This window comes from Tachyglossus aculeatus, chromosome 5 (assembly GCF_015852505.1).
Source record: "Tachyglossus aculeatus isolate mTacAcu1 chromosome 5, mTacAcu1.pri, whole genome shotgun sequence".
Taxonomy (NCBI): Eukaryota; Metazoa; Chordata; class Mammalia; order Monotremata; family Tachyglossidae; genus Tachyglossus; species Tachyglossus aculeatus.
This window is the reverse complement of record NC_052070.1, coordinates 64,349,817-64,363,691: the sequence shown is the minus strand read 5'-3', so window position 1 is coordinate 64,363,691 and position 13,875 is coordinate 64,349,817. Positions and strand designations below refer to the sequence as shown.

General features: G+C 42.4%; 1 protein-coding gene and 1 non-coding gene across 7 annotated transcripts in view; both read left to right on the top strand.

The window, feature by feature from the left end:
- The window catches only part of APBA2 (amyloid beta precursor protein binding family A member 2), a 343,044-nt gene that overhangs the window by 69,240 nt on the left and 259,929 nt on the right, over positions 1–13,875 (top strand). The window lies entirely within an intron of this gene.
- On the top strand, positions 4,742–4,869 carry LOC119929421. The gene has a single exon (XR_005451546.1). It is a non-coding gene; the product is annotated as a U6atac minor spliceosomal RNA (small nuclear RNA).

Below are 13,875 nucleotides of genomic sequence, written 5' to 3'. Positions count from 1 at the left end.
GTGGGACAACTTGATCACCTTGTAACCTCCCCAGTGCTTAGAACAGTGCTTTGCATATAGTAAGCGCTTAATAAATGCCATTATTATTATTATTACTCTCTCAAGCTCGTAGTACAATGCTCTGCACATAGTAAGCTCTCAATAAATACGATTGATTGAGACTTCAGGGCCAGGACATATACAGAGGAATTGATAATGGTACTATGAATATCGAGAAGCAGCGTGGCTCAGTGGAAAGAGCCTGGGCTTGGGAGTCAGAGGTCTTGGGTTCTAATCCCAGCTCCGCCACTAGTCAGCTGTGTGACTTGGGGCAAGTCACTTAACTTCTCTGTGCCTCAGTTGCCTCATCTGTAAAATGGGGATTAAGACTGAGAGCCCCACGTGGGACAACCTGATTACTTTGTATCTCCCCCAGTGCTTAGAACAGTGCTTGGCACATAGTAAGCGCTTTCGTCATCATTATTATTATTATTTACTCTTTGAGATTATTTTCTAAATATATTTATAAACGTTTCTCCTCTGCTATTGATGCGAAAGGTTCCATACAGCATGGAGTCATTACAGAGTGTTTTTATAGAGAAAAATGCCCATGTCAACTTCACCAAGTCTTTAGGGACCACTTTCCAACAAAATGATATGAGGAAATGTGAATTTTTGGTATTGTAAAAAATAGATATTGTTGCTCTGACCTTCCCTTGCTTTACTTTCTTAAAGATTTAAATCAGCCAGTATTCCCAAACAAGACCGGGGGGAGAGGTAATATATGGATGAATGTACTCTAGTCACTTTCCTACTCCGTGCTTTCTTACCACGCTACAAGCTCAGTGTTTTGTAGAGAAATCAAGTCTGCGAATCATGTCCGTGTCATTATTGAGCTAGTTCTGTCACCGGGACTGCCCTAAACCTGAGCTAATTAAATTTTGTGAATTAAATCTGTCTAATTCCTATTGAGAGCATAGATAGATGATACCAAGAAGTCAGTGATTTACCTGACATGTCTCCTGGTTGTATTGGATCATGATGCCACCATCTCTGAATCTGGACCAAAGACTCTTTGGCAGTTGTTCCAACATGAATTTGAAATTAAGTGTTTGGATGTGATGTCTCCTGCAAAACCCAGGTCATTCCAGGAGGTTTCTCTTGCAGAAAAATGGAAGTAAAAATGGACAGACTATTTGTAGCATGTAAAGTTCTCTCTACAGTGAAATTTGGATTGAATTGACTAGTGGGTTGACAAATAGTAAGTGGTTCACAAAGCTTAGAACAGTGCTTGACATATTGTAAGAGCTTAACAAATAACATAATATAGTAATAATCATTGGCTCAGACAATAGAGCAGTGATATCACAAGGGTAAAATATTGTGTAGTGTGCAAAAATTTACATTTCTTTTTGTTTTTCATTTATGTTCTAAAAATGTGTATCCTTTTCTGCGTAGAGCTTCCTTTCCTTCTGCCACCAATTGTCTTCAGAAGACAGTTTTTCTTCATTTTACTCCCATTCTGTCTATTTTGCATGGCTGATTGTGGTTATTGTTCATTTCCTTGACGTGTGCATGATAAATGAATTGTACCGAGGTAGCCAATAAAACATACCACAATTTTTAGGTAACCGTAAGTCTTGCTGATTGCTTTAGGATTTAGGGTGGTGTGAAGATTACAGATGCAGAAAGAAGTGTTGGCTTTCTGTTTTTAGTAATACTGTGACAGCAGGATTTGGGACATTATTTTGATAATCCTGCTAAAACAGATGGACATTGGAACCCTATTTTAACTACTTTGCCAGCTTGGGGCTGTGATGTCTGTCTGCTGTATATTAAATTAGAGATGTGCTGAAACCATAATTTTCATTTTCAGACTATTCTTTTTATCAGGACAGGCGTATCCCTGGGTCACAGCCACCCCATAATATGTATGTCCTAGTTGTAAGTCACGTATCCAGGACACTTAATTCTATTTGTTCTGATGACTTGACACCTGTCCACATGTTTTGTTTTGTCGTCTGTCTCCCCCTTCTAGACTGTGAGCCTGTTGTTGGGTAGGGACCGTCTCTACATGTTGCCGACTTGTACTTCCCAAGCGCTTATTACAGTGCTCTGCACACAGGAAGCGCTCAATAAATACAGTTGAATGAATGAATGAATCCAGGAGCAGTAAGTCACCCCACTTCACCACCAAAATTATGTCCAAGCACTATCCCATCAACCCGTTGCATCTCTACTTTCATATACTTCCTCTGTTCCAAATAGTTCTTCTCCCTTCTCTCAGCCCCAAATTTCGCTACCTTCTCCCCATCTTACCTTCCTCCTTCCAGCTCCACCCAGTATTTGTTTTTTTTAATCCAGTGACATGTTTGGAACCCCCCTTTGAGCCCCCAGCTACGGCTAGGACAGGAAACTATTTCCAGGGCTTTGGCCAAGACCCTCCCAGGGACATTGTGCCACCTCTTTAACCCAAGGAACAGGCAACTGGATTCATCTGATCCACAAACTTCCCTATCAGTTAATCAATTATATTTATTGAGGGCTTACCATATGCAGAGCACTGTTCCAAGTACTTGGGAGAATACAGTTCTATAAAGTTGGGAGATACATCCCCTGCCCACAAGGATCTTACAGTCTAAAATCAATGAATGAATTATGGGTCAGGTGCTTAAAGGGTACAGATCTAAGCGAGTGGCAGAAATGAGGGCTCAGTTGAGGAAGGCTTCTTGGAGGAAGTGTGGTTTTAGTAAGGCTTTGAAGGTGGGGCGAGTGGGGTCTGGCAGATATGGAGGGGGAGGGAGTTCCGCTCCGTGTCTCTGACCTTCTGCCCCCTGGTACATAGTGCCTGGTCTAAACAGCGGTGCCCAGCTTGGGTCACTGAAGCTGCTCCCTCAGTGAACCAAACGTTTGATCCATGTTTCCCCACTCCTCAAGACCTCCAGTGGTTACCCATCCACCTCCGCATCAAACAGAAACTCCTTACCATTGGCTTTAAAGGACTCAATCACTTTGTCCCCTCCTAACTCAGCTCGCTACTCTCCTACTACAACCCAGCCCGTATATTTCACTCCTCTAATGCCAACCAACTCACTGTACTTCGATCTCATCTATCTCACTGCCGATCTCTCACCCAAGTCCTGCCTCTGGCCTGGAATGCCCTCCCTCTTCATATCTGACAGGCAGTGACTCTCCCCACCTTCAAAGCCTTAATAAAAGCACATCTCCTCCAAGAGGCCTTTCCTGACTAAGCCCTCATTTCATCATCAATCGTATTTACTGAGTGCTTACTGTGTGCAGAGCACTGTACTAACTGCTTGGGAAGTACAAATTGGCAACATATAGAGACAGTCCCTACCCAATAGTGGGCTCACAGTCTAAAAGACTTTCCTTTTTTCCCACTCCCTTCTGAATCATCTGATTTGCTCCCTTTATTCACCACCTCCCCAGTCCCACAGCTTTTGAGTCCGTAGCCATAATTTATCTGTTTATATTCATAGCTGTCTCCCCCTCTAGACTGTAAGCTCGCTGTGCGAAGGGAATTTGTCTGTTACATTGTTATATCGTAGAGTCCAGTGCTCTGCAGACAGTAAGGGCTCAATAAATGATTGATTGATTTGCTTCCAGCTTCTGCTGCTGTCTGCCCCTGGTTCATCACACTTCTCTGCCCACACGGAGATTCTCTCCTGGCTGCTGGAAACAACCCTATGCTCCTTATGTATGGCAGGTTGGGAAGGCAGCTGATGGGAAGCAGTGTTGCCTAGTAGATAGAGCACACGCCTAGGAGTCAGAAGGACCTGGGTTCTAATCCCGGCTCTGTCACTTATCAGCTGTTCAACCTTGGACAAGTCACTTCACTTCTCTCAGTTCCCTCATCTGTAAAATAGGGATTGAGACTGTGAGCCCCACATGAGAAAGGGACTGTGTCCAACCCAATTTGCTTGATTCCACCCCAGCGCTTAGTATATGCCTACAGATAGCACCTAGCAAACACTGTGATTATTATTATTATTTTTAAAAAATGAACAAATACTGTAGACGGTGGTCAGGGCCAGTAAAGCCTCTCGGTACAGGGAGGGGAAGAGGGACAAAGGAATAGGTGGGTGAGGATGGTGATTTTTATTTACTGGCCATGCTCAGTCATCATGTTGAGACTTGTTGTGAAACACAGGCTGACAAACTGACAAAATCCACATTCCGGGGATGAATCATGAAGCTCATCTGATTGATTGATCTGTACTAGTTTATGTTTGGAGGGCATAGGTGAGAGCAAAGTGATTACACACACTTAAAAGAGGTCTAGGCTGGTAGCTAGACTATAATAATTCATAATGCTGTAGTTCTGTAGATTATGGGTGACATACGAAATGCTAAGCGATTCACCAACATTGGTTCATTACTCCTCATTAACACACTCAAGGGTAGCCTGAAGCTGGGAAGCACAGAGCATTACTATTAGGTATTTCAGTTGCAGGGACTGAAAATCATGTACTTTATACTTGTACCAGCCGATCGATGAATGATTACGTGTATTTCACAGGAGAGAACTTCCAGTTCATTTTTGGGTTTCCAACTCCTCGCTTTTGGTTCACTCCCTTCAGTACAATTTCAACCTTCTTTCTACACCTGGAGGTCAGGACCTGTGACTTATTTTCATGTTGTGAGGGCTGCAGAGAGCTCTGTACAAGTAGAGCTGGGGAAAAAATTATGAACTCATTCATCATCTTTATTTTTTACTATATGCCAGGCACTCTGCTAAGTGCTGTTGTATGAAAGGAGAGAAGGTTAGCACTCCCCTTGAGAAGGATGGAGGAGGTCCTAGTGGCCTATACAACACATATATGGTTAAGGAATTGCCACCTACTTCATAGCATCTAACCAAGTTTTTTTTCTTCTAGACTGCGAGCCCGCTGTCGGGTAGGGACCGTCTCTATAGGTTGCCAACTTGTACTTCCCAAGCGCTTAGTACAGTGCTCTGCTCACAGTAAGCGCTCAATAAATACGATTGAATGAATGAATGAAAGTGCTGGAGTTGATATAAGCTAATCATGTTGGACACAATCCCCGTCCCATATGGGGCTCACAGTATTAATCCCCATTTTGCAGTTGAGATGACTGAGGCACAGAGAAATTAAGTGAGTTGCCCAAGGTCACACAGCAGACAAGTGGCAGAGCCGTGACTAGAACCCATGTTCTTCTGACTCCAAGGCCCAAGCTCTATCCACTGGGTCACACTGCTTTTCTAATTATGACACACAATCTCTCCTCCAGTTTAATATTATTGTGATATTACTGAGGACCTATTGCCTAGTCCAACTTTGTCGCTGGTCATTACTTTGCTTACCAAGATGATTTCACCAGCTGGATTGCCATCTGGACAGGGATTGTGTCTACCAACTTTATGGTATTGTGTCCTCCCAAGTGCTTAGAACAGTTCTCTTCAAATAGTAAGGCCTCAGTGAATACCACTGCTTAATTGGAGGGCGAGAGCTCTTCTAAAAGAATACCATGACAGTCGAGCCGACTTACTTGAAAGCAGTCATCTTGTCAGGATAATTGTTGCAAAATGCAAGGCTGTCATGGATTTCTTAAATGGACTCTTGTATATTCTGTGAGTGAGAAAGTGAGACACTATTTGCAGGGCTTCTTTGTCTTTGTGGTCCAGCCTTTTTTTGTCTTGAAGTTTGCCCCGCACATTTCCTTCTCTTGATTCCTACCATTATTTGTAAATCTTTTTTGTTCATGTTGCACAAAATGAGCTCTGTTGTAGTACATTCTCCAAGTGCTTAGTACAATGCTCTGCACAGGGTAAGCGCTCAATAAATACCATTGATTGACTGTGATAAGCTCTAAATCAGATATCCACCTCAGATTTCGCCCACCTAGTTGGTGTTTCCTTCCGTTTCCTCAAAATCTATGTGAAATTGGGCTTCAGTGGGTTCTCAACAGAGTTCATAATGCCCACTTTTTTATTGTGTAATGGTATTTGTTAAGCGCTTACTATGTGCTAGAAACTGTACTAAGCATGAGGTAGATAAAAGATAATGAGGTTGGAAATGGTCCCTGTCCCACATTGGGTTCACAGTCAATCCCCATTTTACAGACTAGGTAACTGAGGCACAGGGAAGTTTAGTGACTTGCCCATGGATACTCAGCAGTGGGTGGAGTCCTGGCCTTGGAATCAGAAGGACCTGGGTGCTAATGCCGACTCAGCCACATATCTACTGTGTGACCTTGGGCAAGTCAATTCACTTCTCTGGGCCTCAGTTACCTCACCTGTAAAATGGGGATTGAAAATGTGAGCCCCATCAGGGACAGGGACTCTTGTCCAGCTTTTCCCCTCCCAGGGCCACACCTAGAGAGTTTCCAGTACTCTACCAGTCTCGACTATGGGAGGGGGAGTCAAACAGAGGCCCGTCCATTTCATTCTTAGCTTGGCCAGTGGCCAGTGAGTGGAAGGCGATCTGCTATTTTACTTGTACATATCTATTCTATTTATTTTATTTTGTTAGTATGTTTGGTTTTGTTCTCTGTCTCCCCCTTTTAGACTGTGAGCCCAATGTTGGGTAGGGACTGTCTCTATATGCTGCCAATTTGTACTTCCCAAGCGCTTAGTACAGTGCTCTGCACATAGTAAGCGCTCAATAAATACGATTGATGATGATGATGATGCTACAACTCAAAACTCACCTGTGTTGGGCAGCAGCAGCACGGGAGAGAGTTGAGGGCGGAGACTCACGTTTTGGAAGGAGGTAGTGGTAAATCACTTCCATATTTTTACCAAGAAAACTCTGTGGATCCACTACCAGAACAACTGCAGATGGAGGTGGGGCGTTCTGGGAGAGATGTGTCCATGGCGTCCCTATGAGTTGGAGACAACTGGACAGCATAAACAAGACAAGATCTCAGCTCTTAGAACAGTGCTCGGCACATAGTAAGTGCTTAACAAATACCATTATCATTATCAGCATTATTATTATCATTATTATCTCAGGTCCTTCTGACTCCTAGGACAACTCTCTTTTCACTAGGCCATGCTCCTTCTCAATGCTTGCTTGCTTGAGGCCTCTTTAGCCACGTTCAATTTCCACCCCCAAATACCACCAAACTGGATTTCCTGCCATCACCAGTTTTCCCCATGAGGCCACTTTCAAAAGCTCTTTTATAATGAGTGATTACATGTATGCCTGTGGAATGGCTGGGTTTCAAATACTACGACTCCAGACAGCTCGCAGAAAAAAAAAAAATCACAGTTCTTTATCCTGCTGGATTGTGTTTTAGATTTCTAAAGAATGCCAGTGCATCACCAAAGCAAATGTGTGGAATGATGGCTTGGTCCATTGTCCACCCAAGCATTCTGATTTCATTCATTCATTATTCATTCAATCATATTTTTTGAGAGCACACTATGTGCAGAGTGCTGTACTTGGGAGAGTCTTGTCTTATGCCATCAAGTCATCTCTGACCTGTAGCGATGCCATGGACACATCTCTAGGAAACTCTCTAGGTTCAACCCTGAGAGGGTGTTTGGGAGAGAACAATAAACAGACACATTACCCAATTTGTAAAACATGTTTCTATTTGTCTTCCATATTTATTTTGACTTAGTTGTACAGTGTACTCATTGTTGCAGGTTACTGGCTTCTCTCTGAATTGGGGTGAATTGGGGTGAATTATGGTGAGTTTGGGGTGTTCCTTGGAGCTGGATCAAGAAAGGAATATGGAATATCAACTGATGGAGATTTAATAATAATAATAATAACAATGGCATTTATTAAGTGCTTACTATGTGCAAAGCACTGTTCTAAGCACTGAGGAGGTTACAAGGTGATCAGGTTGTCCCATGGGGGGCTCACAGTCTTCAGATTTATTCCTATATGAAAAACAATAATAGTACTAGGACTTGTAAAGCACTCACTATGTTCCAAGCACTGGGGGTAGTTACAAGTTAATCAGGATGGACACAGTCCCTATTCCATATTGGGCTTACGGTCTAAGTGGAAGGAATATATTTTAATCACCATTTTATGGATGAGGAAACTAAGACAAAAAGTTAATAATTAAATAATAATAATGATGGTATTTGTTAAGCACTTCCTATGTGCCAGGCACTGTACTAAGCGCTAGGATGGTTGCAAGCTAATTGCGTTGGACAAAGTCCCTGCCCCACGTAGGGCTCACAGTCTCAATCCCCATTTTACAGGTGAGGTGTCTGAGGCACAGAGAAGTTAACTGATGGAGATTTAATAATAATAATAATGGCATTTATTAAATGCTTACTATGTGCAAAGCACTGTTCTAAGCACCGGGGAGGTTACAAGGTGATCAGGTTGTCCCATGGGGGGCTCACAGTCTTCAGATTTATTCCTATATGAAAAATAATAATAGTAGTAGGACTTGTAAAGCATTTACTATGTTCCAAGCACTGGGGTAGTTACAAGTTAATCAGGATGGACACAGTCCCTATTCCATATTGGGCTTATGGTCTAAGTAGAAGGAATAGATTTTAATCACCATTTTACGGATGAGGAAACCAAGACAAAAAGAAGTTAATAAATAAATAATAATAATGATGGTATTTGTTAAGCACTTCCTCTGTGCCAGGCACTGTACTAAGCGCTGGGATAGTTGCAAGCTAATTGCATTGGACAAAGTCCCTGCCCCACATAGGGCTCACAGTCTCAATCCCCATTTTACAGGTGAGGTGTCTGAGGCACAGAGAAGTTAACTGATGGAGATTTAATAATAATAATAATAATAACAATGGCATTTATTAAGCGCTTACTATGTGCAAAGCACTGTTCTAAGTGCTGGGGAGGTTACAAGGTGATCAGGTTGTCCCATGGGGGGCTCACAGTCTTCAGATTTATTCCTATATTAAAAATAATAATAGTAGTAGGACTTGTGAAGTACTTACTATGTTCCAAGCACTGGGGTAGTTACAGGTTAATCAGGATGGACACAGTCCCTATTCCATATTGGGCTTATGGTCTAAGTAGAAGGAATAGATTTTAATCACCATTTTACGGATGAAGAAACCAAGACAAAAAGAAGTTAATAAATAATAATAATGATGGTATTTTTTAAGCACTTCCTATGTGCCAGGCACTGTACTAAGCACTGGGATAGTTGCAAGCTAATTGCATTGGACAAAGTCCCTGCCCCACGTAGGGCTCACAGTCTCAATCCCCATTTTACAGGTGAGGTGTCTGAGGCACAGAGAAGTTAACTGATGGAGATTTAATAATAATAATAATGGCATTTATTAAGCGCTTACTATGTGCAAAGCACTGTTCTAAGTGCTGGGGAGGTTACAAGGTGATCAGGTTGTCCCATGGGGGGCTCACAGTCTTCAGATTTATTCCTATATTAAAAATAATAATAGTAGTAGGACTTGTGAAGTACTTACTATGTTCCAAGCACTGGGGTAGTTACAGGTTAATCAGGATGGACACAGTCCCTATTCCATATTGGGCTTATGGTCTAAGTAGAAGGAATAGATTTTAATCACCATTTTACGGATGAAGAAACCAAGACAAAAAGAAGTTAATAAATAATAATAATGATGGTATTTTTTAAGCACTTCCTATGTGCCAGGCACTGTACTAAGCTCTGGGATAGTTGCAAGCTAATTGCATTGGACAAAGTCCCTGCCCCACGTAGGGCTCACAGTCTCAATCCCCATTTTACAGGTGAGGTGTCTGAGGCACAGAGAAGTTAAGTGTTTCACCCAAGGTCACACAGCAGACAAATGGCAGTCGGAATTAGAACCGAGGTCCTCCAACTTCCAGGCCTGCGCTCTAGCCACTTGACCACTCTGCTTCCCTGACCATAGGTATCCTTCTCCTTGGCCTTCCTTTATTTAAAGAGTTCCTCTTCCCCAAGATGCAGGAGAGAGCCAACGCTCCTGCTCATCAAACAGAATTTTCAAACAAGTAAGGGCAGCTCACAGAGTGACACTCTGTGAAGAAACACCGGGATGGTGTACCTCACGAGAATCAGTAGATGGAGAATTTGCTTTAATTTGTCTCATCTGTAACAGATTCCAGAAAGGTTGATAATGTATATGAGTGATACCGCAGTATGGAAATCATTTTCGATTCTTTCTGTTCAGTTATTCTCATCCCTGGTGCTGATTCGGCAGGGGTTTTTCTAACCTGAATAGTTCTGCAGTGTGTTAAATGCTATTGTATGAATTTTTGTATGAATGTATAAATAAATATTAATATAATAAGTATAAATATTGTATGAATATTTGTATGAATTTATTACTCTATTTTATTTGTGCATATTTATTCTATTTATTTTATTTTGTTAATATGTTTTGTTTTGTTCTTTGTCTCCCCCTTCTAGACTGTGAGCCCACTGTTGGGTAGGGACCGTCTCTATAAGTTGCCAACTTGTACTTCCCAAGAGCTTAGTACAGTGCTCTGCACACATTAAGCGCTCAATAAATACGACTGAATGAATGAATGAATGAATATTGATCAATAGAAATGGGAGGAAAAGAACTCTGAACCAAGAATACTGGTATGTTGAGAATAATAATAATAATAATGGCATTTATTAAGCGCTTACTATGTGCAAAGCACTGTTCTAAGGGCTGGGGAGGATATAAGGTGATCAGGTTGTCCCGCATGGGGCTCACAGTCTTAATCCCCATTTTACAGATGAGGTAACTGAGGCACAGAGAAGTTAAGTGACTTGCCCAAAGTCACACAGCTGACAATCGGCAGAGCCAGAATTAAAACCCATGACCTCTGACTCCCAAGCCTGGGATCTTTCCACTGAGCCATGCTGCTTTCCATGCAGCATAACTTAGTGGGATCAATCCTGGCCTTAGAGTCAGAGGATCTGGGTTCTAATTCCACTCTGCCACTAACCTGCTGTGTGTTTGAAGTCACTTCACTGCTCTGTACCTCAGTTTCCTCGAACGTAAAATGGTGATTAAATATCTATTCTCCCTCCTATTTAGATGTGAACCTCACATGGGATAGGGACTGTGTCCAACCTGATTGACTTTTATCTTCCCCAGTGCTTAGAACAGGGCTTAATGCATTGTAAGCACTTAATACTATAAAAAAAAAAGTGCAGCATGGCATAATTCCAATAGGGAATGGGATTGGAGCATTTGAAGAGTTGAGGATTTGAGGATGACAGTGATCCCTTGTTGAGGGTGAGGAATGTGCCTATTTATTGTTCTACTGTACTCTCCCAAGTGCTTATTTAGTAGCACAGGCTTGGGAGCCAGAGGTCATGGGTTCTAATCCCAGCTCCTCCACTTGTCAGCTGTGTGACTTTGGGCAAGTCACTTAACTTCTCTGTGCCTCAGTTACCTCATCTGTAAAATGGGGATTAAGACTGGGAGCCCCACGTGATTACCTTGTATCAACCCCAGCACTTCGAACAGTGCTTCGCACATAGTAAGTGCTTAACAAATGCCATCATTATTATTATTATTTCAGTGTTCTGCACATGGTAAACGCTCACTAAATACAACTGAATAATGCTTCTCTGGACTCCTTTGAGGCTAATAAGAGTATAGCCAGTGACATACACAGAAGATGGTGATCTTTTGTTAAAGCTACATTATCTGTTCTTCCCATACACCCTTCTTCCTCCAAGCCCCGGCAGTCAGATAGATTGCTTTGTGGATGTTATCTGGAGGTGGAAATTAGACAAGCTGGCATATGTGTTTATTTTTAGGCGCAGGAACACGCCGGTTGTACATCCTTAAGTCTAAATGGCAGTTAACGGAGAGATTCGTTAAAGCCATCTCTAAGACGTGGTAATTACTGCAATTTATAACTGTGCAGGAAGCCGACTCTGAAAGAGACTGACAGGAAAAGCTCCGCAGGCATCAGCTTCACTAATAAGAGTGTAAGGCGAATGAGGTAGCGGTTCTTTTTCTCTCAATTGATCTCTCAAATAAAAGCCTAATAGAGATCCATTTCACAAGCCCCCGGGGTGCTAAAGCAGAGAGTTAAAATTCCAAATAGTGACTTTTTGGTCTCATTTCCCAAGTAGTTCTCCTTTTTCTCACCCCTCCCGTGACTTCTTGCCTGGCCTGAAGTTTGTGGAGAGATTTCAATTTCTTTATTCTCGTGTTGCTTTCCCTGCCTTCCTTATCTTTTAAAAAATGGTATTTAAGTGCTTCCTCCCCACTGTACTAAGCATGGGGGTAGATAAAAGATACACAGTCCATGTGCCAAATGTCATTCACCGTCCTAATGCCCATTTTACAGATGAGGTAACTAAGGCATAGAGAAGTGAAGTGACTTGCCCAGGGTCACACAGCAGACAAGTGGCAGAGCCAGGATTAGAACCTAGGTCCACTAACTCCCAAGCCCCTGTTCTTTCCATTAGGGCACACTGCTTTTCTCCTCCTCATCCTTTCTCTCACTTTCCTCTCCTACCTTCTTGCCATTATGTTGTTTTCTCTCCCCAACACCCCACTGCAACTTCTCCTCTATCTTCTAATAGCTCACCTAATTGTTTTGATGGGGGGGGTTCTTTTTAAAAAAAAAAATCGGTAGAAACGTCCTGCTGTTGAAAGGGAGAATGTGACAATTTTTGTTGCAAAACTCTGGGTGCTGAAAAATCAATCATATTTACTGAGCACTTACTGTGTGAAGAGCACTGTACCAAGCGCTTTGGAGAGTACAATGCAATAAAGTTGGAAGACATGTTCCCTGCCCACAAGGACTGTACAGTCTAGATGGGGAAGCAGACATGAATATAAATAAATTATGGATATGGACATAAGTGCTGTGGGGCTGAGAGTGGGGTAAATAAAGGTACAAATCCAGGTGCCAGGGTGACATGGAAATATGTGGGAGAAGAGGAGATGAGGGCTTAGTTTTAGTTGGGGAAGAAGTTCACTGACTTTTTTCCCATATGAAGGGCATAAACATGCCAGCTCTTCTCTCCCCTCTCACTCATAATTGTACCTAAAATTCCCTTTGGAACTGGAGTTCCTTCAGGGAATTGGCATATGTGCAGTGAAGGTTGGGAGAGGAATGGGAAAATGTACATTTTTGGTGTGAATATTTCTGTGTGGTCTGATTGAGGCGGAGCCCTTCCCAGCTGAATCCTGTTGGTGTAATTAGTAACAGGGAGTCGGTGTACCATCTGTGTTTTTTTGTTTATGATATTTTTTAAGCACTTACTATGTGTCAAACACAGTTCTAAGTGCTGAGGTAGGAGAAACTGAGGCACAGGGATGTTAAATGACTTGCCCAAAGTCATATAGCAGCACCAAGATCCTCAGACTCCCAGGCCTGTCTTTTTCTACGAGGCCACCCTCCTTCTCAAAGCTTAAGCTACTGATCTAGTCGAGGGGGGTTTTCTTGGCCAACAAGTTGCAGGAAGCATAAAGGCATGCATTGTTGTAATTTCAAGCTGATTTCTCTGCTGACACCTGAGCAAAATCAGTGGTAAAACTTTGGGATATTTAAAATTGGCCGCAGGCATAAATCGCACGGGAGCATGCCCCTTCTCCTTCCTTGCCCCCAACCAAAAAAAAAAAAGTTCTAGACCCACAGCTGTGCTCTTCTGGTTGAGATGCACAGCTGACATACGTTAGGTAGAGCCTTGCCTGTACTTGAGTTGAATATTCAGAGAGGAAGTGAAAGGGCTGTGGGAGGCTGCCTTTTTTACATGTACATGTCTTGGAATATCCTTGAGCCAGGCTGTCCATTTTCTAAGGATATCTTTTCCCCAAATCCTGCTTGAAGGACAGCAACTAGAAAAGGATTGAAGGAGCCAGGCAAATCAACATTGAAAGGTAATGTTTTTAAGGTATAAAAGTATTATTTTGGGGGGGGACAGAGTGGGAGGAGAAGGGAGGGGCATGCTGCCACGGGATTTTTGCCCAAGACCAATTTTAATTGTCAC